The 26,598-nt window shown below is 34.3% G+C and overlaps 2 long non-coding RNA genes across 2 annotated transcripts; one reads left to right on the top strand and one right to left on the bottom strand.

Annotated features, from left to right (window-relative positions):
* Window positions 1-6,485: 6,485 nt before the first annotated feature.
* On the bottom strand, window positions 6,486-7,233 carry LOC145001866 (uncharacterized). The gene is made up of 2 exons (XR_013661739.1): window positions 6,826-7,233; window positions 6,486-6,747 (listed from the first exon to the last, which is right to left on the bottom strand). It is a non-coding gene; the product is annotated as an uncharacterized LOC145001866 (long non-coding RNA).
* Window positions 7,234-8,348: 1,115 nt separating this feature from the next.
* LOC145003405 (uncharacterized) lies at window positions 8,349-9,273 on the top strand. The gene is made up of 3 exons (XR_013661954.1): window positions 8,349-8,592; window positions 8,703-8,786; window positions 8,989-9,273. It is a non-coding gene; the product is annotated as an uncharacterized LOC145003405 (long non-coding RNA).
* Window positions 9,274-26,598: the final 17,325 nt, after the last annotated feature.

Raw genomic sequence — 26,598 nt, 5'->3', positions numbered from 1 at the left:
ATTTTCAGCTTTTCAGCAACATTTTAATAATTTTGTAATCCATGGAAGTTTTTAAACAACCATAACTCGTTCGTTTTAAGTCGGATTGACACGTGGTTTTTTCCAACGTTTAATTAAAGTTTGTAGATGAATTTAGACTATAATTTTGTTGATTTTGGTATTATATTAAATGAGTTATAGTCTTTCAAAGTTGAGCTATCAAAGATGGAAAATTTCAACTTTTTAGATATTATTTTAGATTATAATTCAGAATTTTATGTGTCTTTGACAGATAAATCATATGAAAGGGATCTCAGTAGAGTACCGGAAAATGATGACTTTGAAGTTGTAACATAAATGGTGAAGTTCTTTGAAAAATTCCAGACAAAAACAGAGCTTGTTTCGGCTATATCAAAACCTTTGGTAAATCTTTTTATCCAGGAAGTCTTAGATGTTGACATACATTTAAGAAACTGGTCAACCAAACCAATGTTTCTCGAAATGGTAAAAGACATAAGACGAAATACGACAAGTACTGGGGTGCATAAATCAAGATGAACGATTTTATGTACTTTGCGGTTTTACTTGATCCTACCACCAAATCACCTTTTTTGTTACATGCTTTTAAAAATTGGTTGTGTACATGGAAGTGATGGAACCGCCATTGACCCCCACGGACATAGACATAAAAGCATGTCAAATGGTCCGAGAAATTGAGAATAGGATGGAGAATTTATTTATAACTTACTTGAAACGATTTGATAATGGTGGATCATCTCAACAAGAAGCGAGTCAAAAAGTCATTGATGTTGATGATGATAACGATTTTTTCGGTGATTTTATTTCTACGAGAGGTAGCAACTCAGATCCAACAGATAACGAGTTTCAAACTTATTTGAAAGAGAATATAGTTAATTATAAAAAGTTTTTTCAATTCTTGGGTGGTGGAGACTAAATACGATTAGGTTCCCGCAGTTGCTCGGATGGCGAAAGGTGATTACTTTTTTTTAGTCTTTCGTAGTTTCTTTATAAATTAATATTGTTACAATTTAATTCTTTTTTGTTAGACATATTAACGATACAAATCTCAAGTGTGGCGTCCGAGTACGCGTTTAGCACATGTGGTAGAGTTTTAAGTGAGTATCTGACTAGTTTATCAACTTTAATAGTTGAAGCTTTGTTATGCACCCGAGATTGGGTAAGAAAATCTACAAATCCGATAATTAACAATGTTGATGACATCTTGAACGATGACGATATAGTTTTGGGTAAAAAATTACAATCTTTGTTCTTTTTTTATATAGTTATTACTTTTTGTTAAATACTAACAACATTTTCATTTGTGTTTATGTAGAGATTGCACAAGCTTTAAACATGTTAGATATGGATGACAATGATATGGGGAAGAGGCCAATGCAAGATTAGATTATGAGTTTATGAAATTTGTTAGTTTGATTCATTTTAAAGTTTAAACTATGATTTTTGGTATTACGGTAATACTTTTGTATGTTTGTCTTATGATTGTTAATTTTTGTTGGTAAACTTGATTTATATGTTAATTGCTTTTATTTGGAAAAGTAATTTTGCAAGTTATGCATGAAACGGAAACGTAATCATTTTTACAAGTTGTATCATATCAAACTCGACAACATATTCGTTTTAACGAGTTCTATGAAACCCAAAACATTATATTAATGACTTGTACTCTATGCAATTAAAATCCGAATCAAAAGGGTCCAAAAACCAGAAAACCCGGACCTGGACCTGGATCGGATCCGGACATGAACACAACTTATTCGGTCTGATCCATGGTCCACAAAATTCTACATAATCGGCCCGGTCCAAATGCTCACCCATATATATATATATATATATATATATATATATATATATATATATATATATATATATATATATATATATATATATATATATATATATATATATATATATATAAACTCAGGTATATACCAAAATACATAATTTAATCAGATTTAATATATTAAAAGAAATAAAAACACTATATTTAAATTGATTGTTTATTATTGTGAAAATAATTAACTTATAGCATTAATATTACATTATCCTTCTCACACATTGTTACTCTAGACCTATTTACTTCATGAATCCTTATAAAATATTAATATCTGCATTGGAATTAGTTTTTTCATGATATTACTTGTGACTAAGGAACCCGAAGAAGAATAAAATTGTTTAGAGGAGAGTAATCACAAATTTTTTAAAATAATTGTAGGAGATTCAATATATTGTTTAGCAATTGATTAGGAAAATCAAATCACTGGGTTTTGCTAATAGATTATGAAAAATATGAAGAGGAAAAGAATCATGTCATGAATAAGAAGATCGATTATGGGAGAGATTGCAAATGCGTATTTTAATAAAGGGTAAATTACACCGTTGGTCCCTCGTGCACATGCCAGAAAGCATGTTTAGTCCCTATTTCCAAAATTTAACTCGTGCAGTCCCTCGTTGTTATTTATCTTGCATGGTTAGTCCCTATGCACGTTAACTGTTAACTCCTTCCGTTTAAGCCACCCACGTGCCTTGCACGCAGGGGCATTTTCATCTTTTCAGGGTTTGTATACATGAACCAGTATGGCGCGACTTCGATAACCGATCATTTCTGATTTCATCCTCCGTCGACCCTTAGCATTGCACGAGAAAACCCTAGTTTTCTACGATGGTGAACTGGAGGATTAGGCAAGAATGGGAGGAATACGATCTCCAAAGCTCATACGGTAAAATTTTCTACATTTTCAGTTGATCATCCATTATACGTTCCTAAAACGTAATTTTTTTTTGGCTTCGCAGCTGACAATCCATGTATGTTCTCGATACGATTGAACTATGGTGGAGTTTTTACGAAGTTTCCAGGCCGCAAATACATAAAGGGGAAGATGAAATATATTGATGGCATTGATAGTGACTTGTTCTCGGTGCATGATATGGACGAGATAATGGAATTGCTTGGTTGTGTGGAACCAGGTAAAAGTATTTATTATCATTTCAAACGACCAACCTGGGATTTAGATTTTGGGTTATATGCTTTGGGTTGTGACGAAGATATAAACCACTTTAGGTCATACGTGTATGAACACAAGGTGATAGAAGTGTATACAGAGTTTTGGGAAACCAAGCTCCATACGTATCAAATGTCCCCAAACCCTGCAAAGATAAAGATACACGAAATTCCTGAGTCCCTTTGTCGTAAAAGCTTGTTATTGACATGGTCAAATTCAGGGGATTGTCCTAGTGAAGAAGCCCCTGTTTTTGAGAATGTAGAAACTATGGACGAACCCCCTAGTACATTACTTGAAACAACCTTGGAACAACCCCTTGTTTCATTGAGTGAAACAGTTGAGTCAACCCCTGCCTATATACCAAGAATTGAAAGCCCTTTGACTGAACCAATGATAGGAAGCACATGTCCTAATGTTGATGGTTGGGATGATACATTTGAATGGTGTGGGACTCCTATGGAACAAGATGAACCAAATAGTGAAAAAGCAGGTGAAGACAGTCAAGCTAGTAAAGACAGTCATGATAGTGATGACACTGAAGATAGTGAATACAGTCAAGATAGCGATTACATAGTTGATGAAGATAATTTGTTAGATGATCCAGAGGTTGATATGAAGAACTTTCACCTCAACATTGACAAAGAGGTGGAGTGGGTTGGAAGTTTTCCTGATGATCGAGATGAAGCAGTAGAAGGTGATGAAGAATTAGAGGTTATAAACACTGAAGAATTTGTATCTGCATCTTCATCAGATGAGGGTGAAGCTAGTAAAAAAAGGAAGAAGATAAGAGATTTACGAAGAGCACATAAGAATGAAGCAGCTGCTATCAAAGATCCATTTTACATCCACCAGACTTTTAGCACAGCCAAGGAAGTTAAGCAACAAATTTATCTTCATTCCATACAGAGTAGAAGGGAGTTAGACTTCGTCAAGAATGACAAAAATAGGATTAGAGTGGTTTGCAAAGGGACAATACCAAACCTAGGGATATTAGAAACAGGTGGGACCAGCAAAAGTAATGACAAAGTGGGACCAAGTCAAAAGAAAAAGAAAGTGAAAGATGGTTCTGTTCATAAATGCCCATGGGTCCTACTAGTGAGTAAGTGGAAAAAAGACATTAACTGGACTGTTAAGACCTATGAAAAGCAACATACGTGCCTTCAAACAAGGAAAATTAGGGCATGTAACTACAAGTTTCTCTCTGAACAGATTGTTGACACAGTGGAGGAAAACCCAGAAATACCACTTAGAGCATTACGTGAGATGCTTGAGAAGAAATACCAACTTGGATTGTCAGACATGAAAGTTCATAGGGCGAAAACGAAAGCCCTGGAATCAATTAGGGGAGATTTTGCTGCTCAGTACTCATGTCTAAGAGACTACTTACAGGAGGTGCAGAGTAGAAATCCAAACACCACAGTCAAACTTCAAGTGCAAAGTGAACCATGTTATGCATCTGAGACCAGGGTATTTGAACGAGTATACATTTGTCTTGGTCCACTGAAAAGTGGATTTGCAGCAGGGAAAAGAGATTTACTAGGGCTTGATGGTGCATTCATGAAGGGTCCATACCATGGTATGATCCTGACAGCAGTGGTATGTGCATAATCATATTTTAGTATTTGATTAATGTTTGACCATAGTTAATTGTTTGCTTATTACTGTGTTTGACATGATAATTCAGGGTTTAGATGGGAACAATTGCACATACCCTTTGGCATATGCAGTTGTTGAAGCAGAGAACTTTAATTCATGGACCTGGTTTTTAACTAACTTAGGAGATGATCTTGGTTTGTATGCAAACTCCAACTTCACTTTCATATCAGATAGACAGAAGGTAAATAAATTTCTCCATTCATTTTCACATGCATGTTTTACAATTCAATAAGCAACCTCACTCTTTTGATGATTTAGGGGTTATTGCCTGCACTTGAGAAACTTTTCCCAGCAGCAGAGCATAGATATTGCCTAAGGCATCTTCATGAGAACATGAAACGTAAATGGAGGGGCAAGGAATTCAAGGATTGTCTTTGGAAATGTGCAACATGTACCACCATACCACAATTCAACAGTGCCATGGAAGAATTAAAGAAACTTAACAGTGAAGCATATGACTGGCTTAATTCTATTCCACCTAAGCACTGGTCCAGATCCCACTTCTCAGGTATATAATATTATGTTTATAAGTGTATAATTTTTAAAAATAATCTAATACAGTTGTGTTTTATTAGGGAGGGCACATTGTGATGTTGTGTTGAATAATATGTGTGAGAGTTTGAATAGCAAGATAGTGAAGGGTCGTGATAAGCCAATTATCAGTTGCTTGGAGTTTATTAGGGAGTATATCATGAGGAAAATTGTCATGGTTCAAAAAGAAATTGATAAAGCTAATGGCCCATTAACTCCTACAGCCACTAAGACCCTTGAAAAAATTAAAGAAAGGGCATCACAGTGTAGGGCAGTGTTCTGTGGCAATGGGAAGTACCAGGTTACAAGTGAAGGTACTAATCAGTATGTGGTTAATATGGACCAACAAACTTGTTCATGTAATAGGTGGGAACTGACAGGCATACCCTGCAAACATAGTATAGCAGCTATATGGGATATGAGGCTCAACAATGAAAATGTTGGAATACCTGAGACATGGGTACACCCAACTTATTGGCTCAAGACATGGAAAGAAATGTATGTCTTCAAAGTTGAACCTATTAATGGGAGGTTATTGTGGGAAAAAAGCACATGTCCTACCAAGTTGATACCACCAAAGTATCGTGTCCCTATTGGCAGACCAAAAAAAAAGAGAAGAAGATCTGCAACAGAAGATGATGGAGTGTCCACAAAATGGAAATCTGTAACATGCACAAAATGTGGAAATGTGGGCCATAATGGAAGGACCTGCAAGGGACAATCACATACTGGGAATGGAACAGGAGAAGGTGCAGCAGGGAATACAACAAGAGAAGGTGCAGCAGGTAGCAGTGGTGGTGTACAAAATGGAGTTGGGAACAAAGGAAAAAGCCCCATGCTTTGAGAATTTGTAGTGTTGTATTTTGATACTTTGTTGTTATGTGTTGTATTTTGATACTTTGTTGCTGTGTAGGATAACTGTTTGTATGCCACAAGACTATGTTGTTATTTTGGATGTCCCTTTATGTTAATGGTCAATGGTTATCTTGGATATTTTAGAGTTTTTGTCCTTTTTAATTGTTATATTGGATGCTAGTATTGAATGGTATATTGCATATGTTGCCATTACAATATACACATACCAACTGATAACATTGAATGGTATATTGCATAGTATTGAATGGTATATTGCATATGTTGCATATGCTAGTATTGAATGGTATATTGCATATGTTGCATATGGTATATTGAATGGTTTAATTGTTTGTATGCCATATACCACATTTTCATTAAATTTGAACACCAACTGATAACACCACATTATGATTACACAATATATTGTAACTAAAATTGAAATTTTTTTGTTAATACAAATAACATTACAAAGAGTCTCCATTACAATATACACATACCAAAATACTAACAACTTCATTACTTAACCTACACTTTATATATAAGGACTGAAACAAAAAAAAACCCAGCTAATAACTAGGTAAAGCTTCAATTTGCGATTTTGTTCTTCAAGTTTCATCCTAAACGCCATACAATCACAGTCCTGATCATAATCATTCACCCATCCTATGAACTTGCATAATGGTCCCTGAACCAATTAAAGTAGATGAAGAATTAGGGCAAAATTAGAGAAGACGAAGAACGAAATTGAAGTCATTAACCTTACCTTTACTGTACAAGCATAATAGAGTTTCCCAGGGTTTCTTTTGCTATAAGATGTGCGAATCACTGCAGTGGCTCCACAATTGCATTTAATATCGATCATTGTTATGTATTTGGAAGAAATCGATCGAACGAGGGGAAGAGACGAACGAGGGGAAGAGACGAATGAGAGGATACAGAGGAAAAGAGGGTTGCAGTGTAACGGCATTAAATATAGACACAAACCCTGAAAAGACGAAAATGCCCCTGCGTGCAAGGCACGTGGGTGGCTTAAACGGAAGGAGTTAAAGTTAACGTACATAGGGACTAACCATGCAAGATAAATAACAACGAGGGACTGCACGAGTTAAATTTTGGAAATAGGGACTAAACATGCTTTCTGGCATGTGCACGAGGGACCAACGGTGTAATTTACCCTTTAATAAATTATTTACAATTTAGTATAAAGATAATGTTTTTAATTATTAAATATATTAGTTATCATTAAAATAAGTATTCGGCCATTTGAGTGTATATATATATATATATATATATATATATATATATATATATATATATATATATATGTGTGTGTGTGTGTGTGTGTATGTGTGTGAGTTTATAGTTTTTATTCGATATTTCATGTAATTTGAAGTTTTATAATGATATAGGCGTAATTTTGCAAGTTTATAAAGATATAATGAAATTCTTTAAAATACCATTGGATGGGTTACTTTTTATTGGCATTGGAAACACATTACATCATGGCATGGTTCTAATTTAACTGGTTATATGAGACTAAAAGGTAAACGTTTGTTATATTGATTTTGTATATATTTGAATAATTAGAAAATATTATGCTAAATATAAATCCATATGGTTACAGATATATACAATGCTCATAATAGAAAAATGCAATAATATTATGAAAGTGATTTTACAATTTGTAAGGAAAATATTTTCAAGCAAGTGTTTTTTGTTAAAAATATTAGTTTATTTAAGATTTCTTATAAACATTTGCAATACTTTTAGAAAAAAACACATTTATCAAAACGTTTGCAAAGAAGTTTGTATATAAATTATTATATAAAATGGTTTAATAAAGTTTAAATAAAGTTTAAATAAAGTTTGGAAAAAAGTTTATAAAGTAGTTATTATAATAATAAAAACTTTAGAACAATGTTCGTATATAAAACGTATCGAGAAAATATAAAAAACTTTGGTCAAAAATATCCGAAAAAATGGATTAAATAAAGCCGGACGGGAATTATATCAATCTATTGTCTTTGTTTGATGGCAAGACATGTTGTATACTTGTATGTGAAGATCATGCTAGTTGTTTGAATTATTATACCCAACCATTCCTTCCATTTTCATCTAAGTAAGCTCAACCACTCCTATAAATCTCACTTGTCATTTTTTTAGACTTTATATTTGTCACGTGTCCACTTTTTGTTCACCTTATTTTGGTCTTCCGGCTCATTTTTTATTCCTCTAATATTGTCATCCCATAAAATCAGCAATCCAAATTTAAAAACGCTACTATTATCCCACTAAATCAGCTAAGTAATCATCTATTGATATGAATTTGATAGATTGTCCCTACTCATATACTAAATCTCGCTCAAAAAAACTATCGCATCTCCTTCCTCTATATTTTCATTTCTAAATGTCAAAACCCTAATAATATCAACAGAATCGGCACATCATTACGTGATTTACAAAGTAATATGATTCAACTCCGTTTGTATGATTGCGAATTTAGGGTTTCTGGAACTGATGCGGAAAGAAGGTAAACAGTAAATCATTATTCATATTTTCTTTGTATTCTCTTTACTTGACTATATACAATAACTAATTTTGATTAATTTTTTTGAAATGAAATATTTTGTTTCGTTTCAGGATTGGTAAATCTCATCTAGATTTGCATAACCTACTCCCACCCAAAAACAATTTCGTAGTGAAGAATTAGTCCGTGAGGTAAAGGTAGGTTAGTTTATTATTCCTTGAGTGTTTATTCAATTATCCAAATTTCATATTTGTTGAATTACGTCAATTTATATCCAAAATGTGGATAACTATTTGATTTGTGATGCTTTCTTCATGTAACATTATACTTCCATTTTAAAAAATGGAACTGGATTTGAATAGTTTCCTCTTATGACAAAATTTTGTTTTTGGATGTCAGGTATAGATGTGTTCTTTTGGGATCCAGGTTATTTTTTTTACCTTCGTTGATACAAACACATGTAGTGGACATTATTCTGCAGATGACAAATATAGCTAACTAGCTTCCATTTTTTTACCAATAGTGTCAATGTTCTTTTGGGATGAAGTATGTTTTTGCAATGACCCTCTAACAATGAGTATTTATATTCGCTGAAAACAAACTATCTATTGTTGCCACATTGCATGGTTAAACTAGGTGAAACGTGAGACATCTGGAAAAAATAATATTCAATGAACTATTAAACCGATGGTGAAAAACTATATGTTTTAAAACTACATATTTGGATATATGTTTTAAAACTATATGAAGATGACATTAATTAAGATAAAAAAAATCAGTCTATAAACTATTAAAGGAATGATGAAAGATCTTTTTGTATGACTAACAAGTATGTTTCTTGTTGTTTGTAATTGTATGTTGGTATGACATAGTACATTTATGAGATAAGAAAATGTGATTGCACTAAATTCAATGGCTTTGGTTTTAAACACCTCCTAAAAACGGCACAAAAGTTTATACAAATTTGGAATTATAGTTTACTTGCTTCTTTTATCAATTTCATGCAAACTTTCTTTTGGGCAATAATTATGTGCCGTGTTTCATGCGATCTAGGGAAAATATAACTTTATGTCTACTATTGAACATTATATTCTGAGTGGAGCACAAAGTATGTTACATGTTGGAGATTATTATGATGATATCTACTCTTGAACATTTTGTATGTTTTGTGTGAATATGTACTCAACCATAACAGGACAGTTGTAATGACTCAATCACTCTGAAATCATTCCGTTCAATGAAGTTGTAGATTTGAGGAGTTGAGGAAATTTTGCGTTTTTTATGATTGATATTATGTGATGTAAGCATAGAAGAATGTAAGATTCAATGATTATGTAGGCATTTGTTTCTTTATTTGTTTATGAGGAAAAGCGTCGTTAGTTTTTGAAGTATAGCAGATTATATATTCAATTTAAGTTTTTGTTAAGGTATGCATATTTTCTTTTTTCAAAAACAATCATTACTTTTGATTTTTATTGGTTGTTTTCCTAAACTTGTAGGACGGGTGCTAAAAAAAGCTTTTATATTTGAATCTTGCTACTTCATTCCAATTTTAATTTTATTCACTTAACACTTCTATATACTATATCGATCTAAAATATTAATAAAATTATCATTACTTTGATTTTCCACAGCCACGAGCTTAATTCTTAATTAACACCCTTATCAATTAGATTTCATTCCTCTAAGAAATACAAAATGGTCATATATCTATATATGGAATATCTAACATTTGATTTCTTTCAATGAAAATAATTAAAATAAACCTATTACTAATTACATTGTTTTTAATCTACTGTAGAGAGAGTGGTATATAAGCTTAAAAAATTAGACCAAAATAATCACATGCCTAACATTTTCCCACCAACATACATCTATTATTACATCATTTTTAGATCGATGAAATACTGAGAGTAGCTTGTTATTCAAATGCTCTACCTACAAGTAACATTTTAACAATCAGTTCTATTATTTTAGTTTCAGTGGTTTTAATTATATATAATCTTCTATTTAAATGTTATCAAATTTACACATTATATTTTCTGGACTTCTATTTATCTAAGTAGCATTGTACTTGTTGGATTAGTGTCTAAGTCCATAACTATTTTGGTATGTACTTGACCCGATGGTGCATGGTCCTTTTGGGTTGCCTTCACCAAAGCAACTTGATTGGAGAAATTAATAAAGAAAGAGAGGATAATATGATTTATTAATATGTTATAAGAATAATATATTAAAGGAGAAATCATATTTGTTTAATTAATATTGGTCAATAATTAATTAAGAATTAGTTTTGTGATCAAATGTAATTAATTAAACTAGAGGGGCTGATTTGTAATTATGTGATAGTTACAAAATAAGGTAAGGATTATCTTATTTATATGGTGGACGAATTTAAGGTTGGAAAGCCTTAGAATTCGAGTATGATAAGGATTCAAGGATTATCTTATTGGTTGCTTAATGGATAATCAACTAGATAAGGATAATGACTGAAACCCTATCTCTACACCTATATAAACACCCCTAGGGTCATGAATTCGTGTATCCCTTCCCAAGAGGTCCTAGATACGAATTCTAACCTCTCACCTCTCTCTTTATACCTTCTCCATTTGCTTATGGTGTTTGTAAGCCATTAGAGGAGTGACACTTGTGACTCTAAGCCTTCCAAAGCAAATTCAAGGAGGAATTGGGATTGTTATTGCTACATAACAATCAAGGTATGTTCTTAAACCTAATTATATGTTAATGTCAATTTCCATATGTTAGAATTAGGGTTTATAGTCTTGGATTCAATGCATGTACAATAGAGAAACCTAGATCCAAGCATTAGGGTTTGTATGAGCACATAGGATGTCTTATGACCAAAACCCATCAGTGGTATCAGAGCCTAGCTTGGTTTCAATTGTATTGATGCATTGTATAACTAAAAAATTCGATTTTTTGGATTGTGGAGGCTGGACTCGCCGAGTCCATGGCTGAACTCGCCGAGTCCATGCAGACTCGACAAGTCAACTCGTCAGATAATGCTTATCTCGGAATTTCTTGCTGTTTTTGCATATGGATAGTTACCTTATCATGTTAGATCAATATAAATCCGATTTTATGATATATATGACTATATTCTTGATCTAATTAAAGATAATTATCAATTAACAAGATAATTGTTTCCTTATAAGATAATTGATTAATTATTTTGAGTAAATTGATAAATTGTTTTGCAAGAAATCATTAAACAAATCAAAGATGGATAATTATGTGATTAAATGTTAATTTAAAATTATTTGTTATTTGATCATTGTTGTTATGAAAGGTTTCATATTTTCCCCTTTAGGTTTTATAGTTTAAATTTGAACCCAAAAGTTTTGGAGTTTTGAAAATTAAATAGTTAAAACCCTAATGTTTTGAAAAAGGTTTCAAAACTTGCCCTCAAGTTTTGGAATTTAAAAGTTGATTAAAGGTTTAATTAGAAATGTTAAATTCTAAAACCCTAGTAATGTTTTGAAAAGTTCAAATCACACCCTTATGGTTTTATTAATTAATTAAGGAGTATAATTAAAAGAGATTTAATAAATCCATAAAGGTTTAGGTTAATTTTTAATTGAATTAAAAGTGTAATTGTTAAAGTTAACCATATAGTATTTTAAAAGTATAAAATACACCCTATACCATATATATATCATTAAAAGTCTAATATTATATATATGTATGAGTAAAAGTCAGTCTTACCGTTAGTAGGCCTCATTCACGAAGCTGGTCTATAAGGGGTGTTTAAGGAAATTGCCTATAAAATGGCGATTGAATAGGTATCCACTCTTACCCATCGCACTCTTGACTAGTGGAGGGTCGTTAGCCGAACGGGTAGGATAGGACGAAACCTTCCATTATAAGTATAATGAAATACAAAGTAACTAAATGTTTTTCAAATTCCCAATCTTAGTTACTTAGGCAAAAGTGAATTGATGCAATTCCATGAAATTACACTTTGTGCCCTTGCGAAGACGTTAGTGGAGCGTGTGTGGTTTACCGGCACACTAAATGGTTCTAAGCAAAGGTAGCAAAGGGTGACTCAATGTTTGTCATAGTTCGGTGGAGCGTGTGTGGTTTACCGGCACATCGAATAGGTGATTGTAACATGTGAGGGCACCATGTAGTTTGCATGGTTATTCACACCCGCTTTGTGATCCTCGGCATCCTAGTCACAAACAAGAGGGGCATATCGAGATTTAAACATGCCATTGAAATGTTCAATGAATCTCAAAGGATCTAGGAGTTTTCATAGATTTAAAACTTAAATTTCTTTTTCGTTTTTCATGGTGGAAACTAGTGAATCGTCATTCACTTACCTTCAAATGTTCTGCAATTTGGGTTACGGCATCCCTCTCCCGAGTTGTAGGATATTGTGTTGGGTCCTAGCCTTGGAATTTCATTTGGGTGATTTACCAAGGACTCAATCAATCAACTAACTTGAATTCGTTTTTCTCCCGATGTCAAAGTTCGACAACTATGGTCTTCTCAAATCCCGTGGAACAAGCATTCCACGTGAAGATGATATTCCACGATTCGATCGAGGAACAAGAAATCATGCTTCACTTCCTCCTCCTCCTCCAATTATTCTCCCTAACCCACAAGATTGTAAAATTGAAAGGTTCAATATCACTCAAGCCCTTTTGTCAAGTAAACATAAAGAGGGCAAGTCGGTGTGTGCACACGTCTTAGCGATGAAGTCACACATTGATAGATTAAGAATGATGGGATCCGTTGTCGGTGAAGCGATGGCTGTTGATTGGCTTCTTCAGTCACTTCCTAACTCATATAGTGAGTTCGTAAGAGAGTACTATATGATGAACCGCGACGTGACCCTTATGGATCTCACCTATATGCTTATTGCTGCTAAATCAGCAATGGTTTGGCGCAATAGAAAAGCAAAGTTGATTGGTGAATCTGCCTTCAAGACCTCTATGGATATAGACAATGGCAATGAAAGACATGCAATGATCGAAAAGTTTGATCATAAGAGAAAGGCGATGTCTGAGGTAGTTCCATGTGTTGTTCCAAAGGAGTCCGTTTGCTTTTATTGCCAAGAGAAGGGGCATTGGAAACGAAGTTGCCCTATTTACCTAAGAGATCTAAGAGATGGGAGAGTCAAAAGTATGACTACGCTTTAGGTAAGAATCCACTATCTAACTCCATTAAGTTCCTATTCATTGATTCTTAATACATGATGTGATAAGATTGCATTTGAATGTTTTGAAGGATCGGTGAAAAGAAAGGAAGCTTGATAAGAGAGCAAGATGAATCTAATCACAAGAGATGGATCTCGATCTCATGGACTTGAAGATTGGATTTTGAGCTTAGATAGTTATGATAGAGTTGTTAGAAATTTTCTTTTACATAGTTTTCAATAGATTTTGCATTGTAAGGACAAATGTTTTTCCGCTGCTTTCAATAAATAAAATAAATTTTGGTTTGACTCATTTATTTGTTTACTTCCTTGCAATGAAATCGTTATGAAAATTGATGTTTGCATATTTCTACAACGAATGGATATGATTCTTAGTTATGTTATTTATGGAAATGTCAAGAATTTACCAAATAGGGAGAGTTTCTCATCGCCCAAGTTTCAATTGGACAGAAACTTGGAATCATGCAACGTGGATGCACGATGAATGAGAAATTTCGTATTTGGAAATTGGACTAATTCATTGACAAAGTGTCAAGTAAAGGACTAGGAGATCGAATACACAAAGTTGTGTGTTGATCAAGTTCACCATAAGAGTAACAAAGATATTCGTCATGATTTACTAAAGGTTTAGTAAATATGATTATACTTACAAGATTAAGTGTAATTCTGAATTGATTAAAGGGTTTAGATCAATAGTAGAACGAATAAGAAGAATCAAGTAGGCAGAAAGACAAAAGTTTCCCCATTCTAAGAAGAAGGGAGAGTAGCTTTTATGCTTTATGATAGATCTTAATGATTAAGAACCATATCTCAATTGATCCTCTAAGTGAGTCTTGGTACAATTGTATGTCTAAGAAGAGGAATCAAAGATTGAAGAAATGGTCAAATCAAGAAGTCAATCACACTTCGTTTCAATAACAAGTCTTAAAGTTAAGATTGTGACATGTGAGTGAAAAGTATTAAAGGTTTATAACATTCATCAAATGTGGAAAGTTGTGATGTCTTGGATAAGACAAAAGACCAACTAGGACCAATTTGTGAAGTGTTTTGATAAAAACTACACTAACTCTTGAATATTTGTTTGTCAAGAAATGTTTATTGACAAAAGAATCTTATATGTCAAGGAGTCAGTGGGAGTCTTAATGGTCTTGAAAGGTTTCAAGAACAAATCAAATAAACCTTATTGATCATCACTAGCACACGAGTTGAGGTTTACAACCTATCGTGAAGACATTATTTTGTTTCTGTGCCAATCCAATCGAGTTAATTATGCATGTGAGTCCTATGAGTTCTCATTTGAATGCACAAAAGGCAAGGACCTTGATCAATGAAAGGTAAATTGATAAGAAAGGGTGAGCTGCTTAACTACTTGGAAGACGTGGTGGGCAGCTGTGCTACCATAAGGCAAGAAATCAAGATTAAAAGAGTTCGGTTCATATGTGTTTGAATTTGTCGTAAACTCTGGTTTTAACAAATTCACATGGATAGGAACATATACACCATCAAAATCTAAGTGTCATAAGATTTCCTCCTTCATGAAAATGATTGTGAGGAAATGCTTTCACTAAGAAAGATTTTAAGAAGATAGTGATTGTAAAATTGCATTCTCGAATTCGATCATAGTTACGTCATCCCTTTCCATAATTTGAATTGTGAGGTTTGGCAATTAGTCTTAATTGTTAAGACACACATATGAACTATCTAAGGCAAAAGTGTATAAGTTCAAGAAGTCTTGATAAAAGATTATCAAAGCACTAAGTATTAGAAACATGAACTTAAGAAATTCAATAAGTATTGTTTTTCTGAAAGTTAAGATGTTTATGAATACATGTCGAAGCTAGTGGGAGCATAAGTGTTATGTTTTATAATAATCATCATGATAGTGGGAGCATAAATGTTATGATTGTATGATTATTAAGGCAAGTATTGCATAGTTGGCAATATTAATTATAGAAAACAAGAGTCATACTTTGCAAAGTTGTAAGAGTTGAAAGGTTGTTTTGCTATAATTAAGGGAGAGAATATTATGCTTCATTTCAAATCTAAAGGATTAGGTTGTGAAATGTTTAGTCAAAGGTACATAGTGTGTTCTTAAAGTTTCGATTATGATTACGGCATTCCTCTTCACAATTCGAATTTTGAGAACATAGAAAATAAAACATTGTGCGTCGTGTCCCATACGCTTCGGGTATAGGATTGATTGCAAATGCTTTAATGTTTGACCATTCTAAAATTTTCCAAATGTCCAGCACATTTAGAGGGAAAAGGGACTAGAATTGGTTCTGACTAAAATAATTAAACGACTATCAAAGGACAATTCGAAGTTCGACGAGAATTGGTCGCTTGTGAGTAGTTGGAAGTATAGTATTGGAAATTATGGAAATGTTTCCATATTGGATGGACAATATTGACATCATTACGAATAGATAAGATTCTATTAAGAAATTAGTTGTCATATGGAAGCGTGTCCATATTGGGAAGTAAATATTGAAAATCTATGACTAGATTAGAAACCTTTATGCAAAAGGATGTTCAAAGGAATGTGCTTTGAGTGAGAGACATCGTATCTAAGGAATTGTCTTGTAACAATCTCCGATAGAGGACTTTGTAATATCATTGGCAATAGTCTTTGAGACTTTGGTGCAGTGACATTACAAAAGGATCGTTGCATAAAGTGTTAGAATCTAGTATATTCTATAAGTAACAAGAATTTGATATTCTTACACTTAAGAAAATGGATTTGGAGTTGTGAAATGAGAATGATTGGAAATTTGTTCAATTTGTCTATTTCACAAAAGTAAGAACCATAGGTAAACATTGTGTGCATGCTAGGAGCATGGGACAAGTGTAATGATTCAAGTAAAAGGTTGATTACCCGAAACGACAAATAATGAGTAATCGATATGGTGATAAATAAAACGTGTTTTGTTTATACTCAAAGGTTTGAGGCCATATGGGATTAGTATTATTCTTGTGTTTCACTTTGCATGTTTTGACTTCCAGGATAATTGAGTTTATTAAGAATAATCGAATTATTCAAACGGGCCACAGTCGTTCATATGTTGGAAGTAGATATGAATGAAGATTGTCGTGAATTGGTGTGTGGATTGTCTAAAAGAGTATTAGACATAAGCAAATGTTTGTTGCAACGTTCATGAGTGCTTATGAATATGATTTGAGCATTGGATTAAACCCACGCTCACTTGGATCACTATCTCGAGTGATTAGTGAGACGATAACATCTTATATTCTTGAAACCGAGATGTGTGAGTTGTATCTTGCTGATCGGTTGCACATTGATAATATGTCAACGCACCAGTAACTTGGTGTTATAAAACATATTGTTGTGTGTAATTCGGTGAGTGAGTGCAAGCGAGCATTGTATCAAAGTTTATCCGTTCCTTTTATCCAAAGTAGGATAAAAGCGATATCTTTGGGCCCCTCGATGGTTTAGTGATGACATACGTAAATGCTCGGCCGGGCTAGGGCTAATTTGATTTGTTCAATTAGTCTGTCGTCATAAATCGGAAATCGAGATATAGTACAAAGAGAATGATTTGAAATCATATCTCATACGATATCTAGAATGGAGGAATATATGATCCCTTATCTAAGGACACGCGTATCTGATATGATCAGAGTTGACAGCGGCTTTGGAAAGCTACGATTGCAGATCGGGATCTGAAGTCATACGCAGAATAGTTGTTAGACTTATCCAAGTGGGAGACTGTTGGATTAGTGTCTAAGTCCATAACTATTTTGGTATGTACTTGACCCGATGGTGCATGGTCCTTTTGGGTTGCCTTCACCAAAACAACTTGATTGGAGAAATTAATAAAGAAAGAGAGGATAATATGATTTATTAATATGTTATAAGAATAATATATTAAAGGAGAAATCATATTTGTTTAATTAATATTGGTCAATAATTAATTAAGAATTAGTTTTGTGATCAAATGTAATTAATTAAACTAGAGGGGCTGATTTGTAATTATGTGATAGTTACAAAATAAGGTAAGGATTATCTTATTTATATGGTGGACGAATTTAAGGTTGGAAAGCCTTAGAATTCGAGTATGATAAGGATTCAAGGATTATCTTATTGGTTGCTTAATGGATAATCAACTAGATAAGGATAATGACTGAAACCCTATCTCTACACCTATATAAACACCCCTAGGGTCATGAATTCGTGTATCCCTTCCCAAGAGGTCCTAGATACGAATTCTAACCTCTCACCTCTCTCTTTATACCTTCTCCATTTGCTTATGGTGTTTGTAAGCCATTAGAGGAGTGACACTTGTGACTCTAAGCCTTCCAAAGCAAATTCAAGGAGGAATTGGGATTGTTATTGCTACATAACAATCAATGTATGTTCTTAAACCTAATTATATGTTAATGTCAATTTCCATATGTTAGAATTAGGGTTTATAGTCTTGGATTCAATGCATGTACAATAGAGAAACCTAGATCCAAGCATTAGGGTTTGTATGAGCACATAGGATGTCTTATGACCAAAACCCATCAGTACTTTATATTTAAGTTTTCACAAATAGCAATATATAATTGCACTTTTTGATTTTATGTTTTATCCAAATAGCATTGTACTTTTCTCATTAATCATGAATTAAATAAGATTATTTAAATTTTCTAACCGTTTTAAATATTATTTTTCATAATGATCCTAAACTTACCAATATACATCAATTATTCCATAGAAAATTTTTGTTTTCAATTGTATTTTTATTTTTTTTATTTTGCTTTATTATATACCGTGTACTAGATGGGTTATAACCTAGTTATGTTCATAAAATTATTTGTATATTGTGAAAATTATTTTCAATACATGTGGCATATTGTATAAGCATCCAAATCATTAAATTAAAACATATAAGCAATATGTATGCGGATGGCTACCTAAAAATTGATTAAATACGACCAAAAAAATGTCAGGATTTTGTGTTATTTTAGAATGAAAACAAAATTGAGCTTGTTTAAAAAAGTGATCAATTTATTATATCTTTCATGAAGACACTCGTTTGATACACTCATATAACTTTGTTGCATAAATAAGTCCATAATCCTAACTACTAATTTATATATGTTGTGTGCCACCAATTAGTTATTAGAAAGAACTATGGATTACGATGTCTTAAATGATTATATATGACTAAAAACTAAATATTTCGTATATTGATTTTTTTAAGTCTTGTTGATAGAAAATGTTTATGTAAAGAAATATGACCATGTTGTCTATTTTGTGAAAATTATTTTGAATACTAATGTGACATATTTTATATGCATCCAAATCATGAATTGAACACATGTAAAGATCGACTACCTATCACTACAAGAAGATTGGGCAACAGCAGCAAAACGTGTCGCCGCTAAAGGGTGGGCTTGTCGCCGTTAATACCTTTAGCGGTGACATGTCGCTGCAAATGCGTCGCCGATATTGTTTCGTTGCTAATACGCTGAATGTCACTGCAAATGCGTCGCCGGTATTGTTTCGTCGCTAATACGAGAGAAAAACGAGTGAAAGGTAAGCTCTGAATGGCAGAAAGGTAAGTTGTGAAGGGGATATCTGCGTTTAGCATTAGCGGCGACGGGTATTAGCGGCGGCATTAGGGCATTAGCGGAGACAAATGGAGGGAAACTCAGCGCGCCTTTCCGCTTTCTTTAACAGCCGTTAGATTGAAAACAAATCGGACGACTGGGGTGAGAATGACGGGGATCGCTAAATCAAAGCATTAGCGGCGACAGTCAGCAATAGCGGCGACACGTAACGCATCATTTACGTGTTGCCGCTATTGCTGGCTGGCGCCGCTAAAGCTTTGTTTTCTTGTAGTGTATGGCAACCTAAAAATGAATTAAATAAGAAAACCATAAAAAGTAATGTCAGTATTTTTTTTTTGTTAGTGTTTGTAATGAAAAATTTGGTCCTATGTGAAAAGGTGATCAAAATACTGTGTCTTTTATGAAAACACCCTTTGAATTAAATCTTGTATTTGTTGTATAAAGAAGTCCGTAGTCCTTTAGATATGTTGTATGAGACCAATAAATTGTTATACAGAACTTCTTATATGAATGATCTCGAAGAAACTTTTATGTTATAAATTTTTAGATTCATTAACAACCCCAGAAATTCTATTCAAATGGGATAGGAAAGGTACATATCAAAAACTTTTATGTTATGGATATTTAGGTACTGTTTGTTTTTTGAAAAAAAAAAAAAGTAAATTATTGAAATCGTCCCTGTGGTTTGGTCAAAATTGCACGTTTGGTCCCTAACTTTTTTTTGCACTCGGATCGTCCTTGTCGTTTGATTTTGTTGCGTTTTTCGTCCCTATGCTTTGGTAAAAAATGCATGTTTGGTCCCTAACTTTATGTATGTAAGGGACAAAAAATGCAACAAAATCAAACCACAGGGACGAAAAACGCAACAAAATCAAACCACAGGGACGATCCGAGTGCAAAAAGTAAGTTAGGGACCAAACGTGCAATTTTGACCAAACCATAGGGACGATTTTAGTAATTTACTAAAAAAAAAAAAAATTTGTAACACCCAAAGTTTGGAAAGCCAAGAAAAGAAAGAAAAACCCCAATTTTAAGGGGAGACTCGGCGAGTCCAAGGAGGGACTCGGCGAGTCCTAGCGGGATCCGGGTCGAGGTGTAAGCAACCGACTCGGCGAGTCGGCCAAGGTGACTCGGCGAGTCTGGTTTGAGCAAGGAAAACCCTAAATCCGAGACTTAGAGCTTATTTAATTGTCTCATTCTCTCCCCTAGGGTTTCTTTACTGCCTCTCGATCACAGAACACTAAACCCTAGCTGTCATAATCGTTTTGGAGCAAGATTTACCCTTGGTGAAGCTTTTTGGAGTTTGAGAGAGAAGATAGCCATTGTGGAGCAAGAAGGGGGCCTTGGATCCAGAGTTGGTGGAACATTTCTGAGCATTTAAGGTAATAAATCATTACCTTCCCTCTTTTGTTTATTATATCAACCTTGGCTATGAGATTTGGAGCTTTTATGCCATGCTTAAGAGCTATTTCGAGTTAGAAGCCCAGATCTGGAGTTGCTATTTCAGATCTGAGTGTATCTTGGCCTAGAAAGTCATAAAGCATCTGTTTTTGGGTTGATAGTGAAGCCTCTTTGTCTTAAACCCTAGTTTGGATTGTTTTAAGCTTAGATCTCTTGATCTACACGTAAAGTTTGCCACTTTACGTGAGGGATAGGCCTTAGAAGTATGGATCTATGAGTTGGAAGCCCTGTTTGGCTTGAAAAGCCACTGCATGGATTAAGGATTGAATAGACTCGGCGAGTCCTTTGAGTGGACTCGGCGAGTAGTATGAAGATGGAAACGAACTCGACGAGTTGGATGAACATCTCAGCGAGTCTGTTGAAGATTGCCTTGGACTTGGCGAGTCTGTTCTTGGACTCGGCGAGTCAAGTCGCGAAACCCCAAACCCTTCGAGTCAAGGCTCAGTTTAGTGAGTTGAGTGGGGACTCAGTGAGTTGGACAGGACAGAACTCGGAAATCAGTGAACTCGGCGAGTCAGTAGGCTGACTCGGCGAGTAGGGTCAACATGGAAGGTTGACTTTGGCCAGGACTTTGACTTTGATCAGAGTTGAGTTAGTTGACCTTTAGAGGTCTGTCAGGCTAAGTGTCGCTTTGTTATTGGTAGCTCGGAGAGTTAGAGGAGCAGCGTTTCAGATGGTGGTTGGTTAGTAGTCCGAGGGTTACCAGCAGAATTCAGCAGTTCAGGTGAGTTTCCTTCCATTAGGAACGGGTCTAAGGCCACAATGTCGGCCCGTTCAGTTAGCAGTAGTTTCCGGACTTCGGTCCGATGCAGTAGTTAGTATGTTTGATGCCTTCGTGGCCCAAACAAGATTTATGTGCTATGTGTTATGTGTTATGTGTTCCGGGCTACGGCCCGATGCAGTATGCAGTATATGTATTCATGCTAGTTGATATGTTATGCCATGCTATGTTTAGTTAGTTTCCGGACTTCGGTCTGATGCAGGGGGCAAGGCCCCAGTTAGTCCGGACTTCGGTCCAATGTAGGGGACAAGGTCCCAGTCAGTTTCCGTACTTCGGTCCGATGCAGGGGGCAAGGCCCCAGTTAGTTCGGACTTCGGTCCGATGCAGGGGACAAGGTCCCAGTCAGTTTCCGGACTTCGGCCCGATGCAGGGGGCAAGGCCCGAGTTAGTCCGGACCTCGGTCCGTTGCAGTGGGCAAGGCCCAGTATGTGCTTTATATGTTATTGTATGGTATGTGGTAGTTTAGGGGAGCTCACTAAGCTTCGTGCTTACAGTTTCAGTTTTTGGTTTCAGGTACTCAGTTTTCAAAGGAGGAGCTCGGAAAGATTGCAGTGCACACACCATAGTCAGCTAGCCTGGGATGTTTTACTCTGATAATAAGTTTGTATTTCGAATTAATGCTACGAAATTATGTTATGATTTATGATACGGTTTTTATGAATATGGTTTTACTAATGTTTTAAAAAGAAAATTTTTGTCGTGATTTTTGGGATGTTACAAGTTGGTATCAGAGCCTTGGTTTGAGGGATTCGGATACACTTCGAATGTGTCTGAACTCAAACTAAGGAAATGGTAAAAGGTTTTCAAAAGAAAGACATTTTCGAAAGAAACTTTTAGGAAAGAAAGAGTTTTTGGAAAAAGCGAAAAGAAATTTTAGAAAGAAAAGAACTTTAAAAAGAGAAAAGGGTGTGGTGCATGCAATCAGCTGAGCTCAAGTAAGTACTCCCAAATTACCCATGCAAGTTTATGTGATGATTATCAGTTTCAGTTTCAGTTTCAGTTTCAGTTCCAGTTTCAGTTTCAGTTTTAGTAGAATAGCATGCTAGTATAGGACTAAGGATCTAGGAGGATGCCTTATGTGCCTGCTATATGTGCTTTAGCTTTACAAGATTTGCATGCTAGTATTGAGTAGACAATAGTAGGATAGCTTGTTAGGGTTATGCATGATAGTATGAGCTTAGCATTGTATGCTAGTGCAGTTTCTCGTTATGAGAATAGATTTGCTTGAGTAGTTCCTGTGTCCGAATGCTGCTTGCTTTGTGCTTTGTAGAACTCTTGGTGATAGGAGTTAGCCGTTAGGTGAATACGTCACGTCTAATGTGATCGGGGTTGAATAATCTTAGAGTGTTGGATTTGGCCCTATTCGCAGCTCTCGTTTAAGTCTAACCGTTGTAGGGACGAGTCTTTTACTCTAAGGATTATCCGAGCCTCATCACAGGTGATGGTATTCAGGTGATGGCTAATTAGTATTACAAGGAGGCCTTCAGCAGCTGAGGACTGGTTTGAGTGGATTCAAAGATTTCCCTAGGGCAAGCCTAGGATAAGAGTAGCAGAGATCAGTAGCAGTAGAGTGACTTGGTGGAGTTGAGGTAACTCTTAAGGAAAGTACGGATAGATGTGGAAGGTAGTATGGGCCCGTACTACGGAAAGCAGAGGATCCGTACTCGATTTAAGAGGGGCCGAGACAAAACCAGGGAACTAGTAAAGTGTGTGAGAGATCCCTCAGCAGCGGTGTGTATATTGATTAGTAGTGTGTTATATTTTTCAGCATGGTGACTTTGCGCGAGATACCAGTTAGCTGTTCAGGCACCAGGGAGGGATCTGGCTCGGGCTGTGGAGCCGGGCAGCTTGACGATCAGATGAAGAATTTCATTTCTGCAGAGATTATGCTCAACATTATCGATCAGACTCCAGTGATTTTCGGTTCAGTTAAAGAGGCCATTATGGAACTTATGGACAGTCATCTTGAGGCCTTTAGGGCCGGGGTGGTTTTAGGGCAGATTGGGGCTCGTCTAGAGCCCGATTCTTATGAGGTTCAGGGAGATCCCATTTCCAGCTTTCGCCATCAAGGGACAAGAGTGAGTCAGGCACCCTGTCTTTAAGAGAGACCTCTGCATGATCGGATAGTTGAGGAGGTTTCACGAGCCATTCGCAAAAGGTTGCCCGGCATGGTCGCAAGGATTATTGATAGGTTGACTACGAAGCTCCATGATCATATAGCAGTTGTTCAGATGATGGATGGGATCGATAAGGTAGCTCAGGAGCGAGAGATGGGCAGGGAGTCGGGAAGGAAGAGGAAAACAGATGGGTCACAGGTGGCCACAGGTTCGGGCAAGAGGCCCAAAGGGTCGGATTGGAAATCGAGGTACTATCAGAGCCGCAGTCGATGCGGGAAGTGTGGTAGGTCGCACTTGGGTGCGTGCAGGAGTGGTAGTGGTGGTGTTTTAGGCTGCTTCAGGTGCGGCCGAATGGGTCATTTCAGCAGGGATTATACTACTTCCATCGCCCATGGACTTGATCTGATATGTTTCCATTGCGGTCAGAGAGGCCACAAGAAGGCCCACTGTCCAGGTGTGTATGCAGCAGAGCAAGTGATAGCTCCTGCGTCTATGTCTTCAAGTACCACCAGCGGTTGCCGGGGTCGGGCTAGGGCGCCCACGGCTCGAAGCAGATTGTACCGGTTGATTGCAGCTAGGGTTCGGGCAGCTCCGGGTGTTGGAGGTATGTATCTTTTGCCATCCTGTCAATTATTATTCATGCTATTATTGTCCGGTTGATTGCAGCTAGGGTTCGGGCAGCGCCGGGTGTTGGCGCAACATTTGTTTTGCATCTTCCTACCTCTTACAACATCTTCTTCTTCTTTTTTTCTTGCTAAAATATTGATTATTTATTGCTGAAACCTTATTTCACATTTTTTTGTTTTTGTTTTTTTTTTATTCTTGTTGATTTTTTTTTCATATTGAATAATAATAATTTGTTGATGAAATATCATTATTTTATGCTAAAATATCTTTATTTTTTTTTGTTAAAATATCATTATTTTTTTTGCTAAAATATCAAAGATTCTTGCCGAAATATCATACATTATTAAACTTTCGATATTAAAAAACTATATTTGGATTATAAATCAATTTATTTTAATTTTTTAATATCTGCAGCAGCATGCAGATATTAAAAAAAAAAAAACACACTTAGCAGATATTAAAAAAAACAAACACACTTATTATTACACTCTGCAACCGTTTGGTCTACATCTTCTACTACAAAGGATTATAGAGATAGTCTGTAGATTTTATAGATTTTTGCTTCAAAAAACAAACATTTAGATTTACTTACATCATGTTGTGGGACATTAAGATTAAGCTTACGTCTAAAGGGCTCTCAATAATAAATATTAAATTTGAAATTTACTCTTAAGCCGTGTTGTTGTCGAGGGAATGCATGTGATATAACTACTTAAGATATGATGGTAAATAATGAAATGACAATTTTTATCCTTTTATTTTTTATGTCATGTAAACTAATTATTTTTCATATTATTATATTATATATATTACCAACATGTATGATTTCTATACATTTCGATTTTCTTTTAGGTTATAACAAACAACAACTAAAGTTTTTTATTACTGAGATGACATTAATGATTACACTTACATTTAAAAGAATGAAAATATGTTGAAACTTAGGTTTTATTTATAAAAAAACTCATGGTTTCAGTTTTTTAAATAGAAAATGAAAAAAATCCTGATAATTATTTACATAAAAGGACAAGGAGTCTCTAATCGTTTACACATTTGAGATTTTAGACAGGAATACTATATTGTAGTCATTAATAATCGGAAAATCATTATATTTTGGTTCATTAGTGACAAAGTCATTGATTTTTCAACATAAATGACATATAGTATTATTTTATTATAATATTAGTGTATTGTTTGGTCAACGGATTTTATTATATTTTTGTATTTTAAAAAGAATATTATGTAGTCTTATTGTATTATGTATGTGTGAGTCAAAGAACATTATCTCATGTAGTCTGTTTATATTCTCTTTATGTAGCACATGATCTTGTTTTATTGTTATCTTACTATATTTTTTATGTCTAACGATATTATTTTATTTTATTTTATTTTGTCTTAAAAAGTGTATTATATGATTATATTTTCTCTAATAAAATGTATTATTTTTCTATAATCTTACTATTGGATATTTGTGTGACAAGTGATATTAAGTTAATATAATTGTATTGTATTCTCTTTTTCATTCTTTTCCAAAAAAAATCATGTTTATGGTTATGTAAATAATTTTCAGGTTTTTATTTTCATATCGTGGTGTAAAATCCAATATTATTGTCATGTAAATAATTTTATGTAAATAATTGTATTTTCATGTTTATCGTTATGTAAATAATTTATCGTTAATTTTATGTAAATAATTTCATTTTCATGTTTATCTTAAACATTAACTTTATGTAAATAATTTTATTTTTATGTAAATAAATTTATTTTCACGTTTATCTTAAAAAGTGCTTTTTATCGTTATGTAAATAATTTTATTTTCATGTTTATCTTTCTTAATATTGTGGTGTAAAATCCAAGATTATTGTCCAAAATCCCAAATATGTAAACATTTAATGGTTTTGATGTTTTTATGTAAATAATTTTCAGGTTCTTATTTTCATATTATGTTTAAAAATAAAGATATGACTTTTTCATAAATAAAGTGAAAGTTTAGAATTTACTATAGATTTCCCTTAAAAGAATCATTTTTATTAATTTTTATGGTTTAGTTTATCTTGATTTCCCTATTGAAAAGAATATAAGAAATCCATTCCATGTATCTATATCTATCTATATCTATATATCTATATATCTATATATCATATCCTATCATATCATACTATATTATAAAGGAATTATTTTTCCTTTCACCACATTTATTTGAACCTCTCATTCATTTTTTCTTTCACCACATTTATTTGAAACTCCCATGATTTTACATTTCT

This window comes from Lactuca saligna, chromosome 6 (genome assembly GCF_052625555.1).
Source record: "Lactuca saligna cultivar CGN05327 chromosome 6, ASM5262555v1, whole genome shotgun sequence".
NCBI classification, from domain to species: Eukaryota; Viridiplantae; Streptophyta; class Magnoliopsida; order Asterales; family Asteraceae; genus Lactuca; species Lactuca saligna.
Note: the sequence above shows the minus strand (reverse complement) of the source record. Positions and strands in the feature narration are given on the sequence as shown.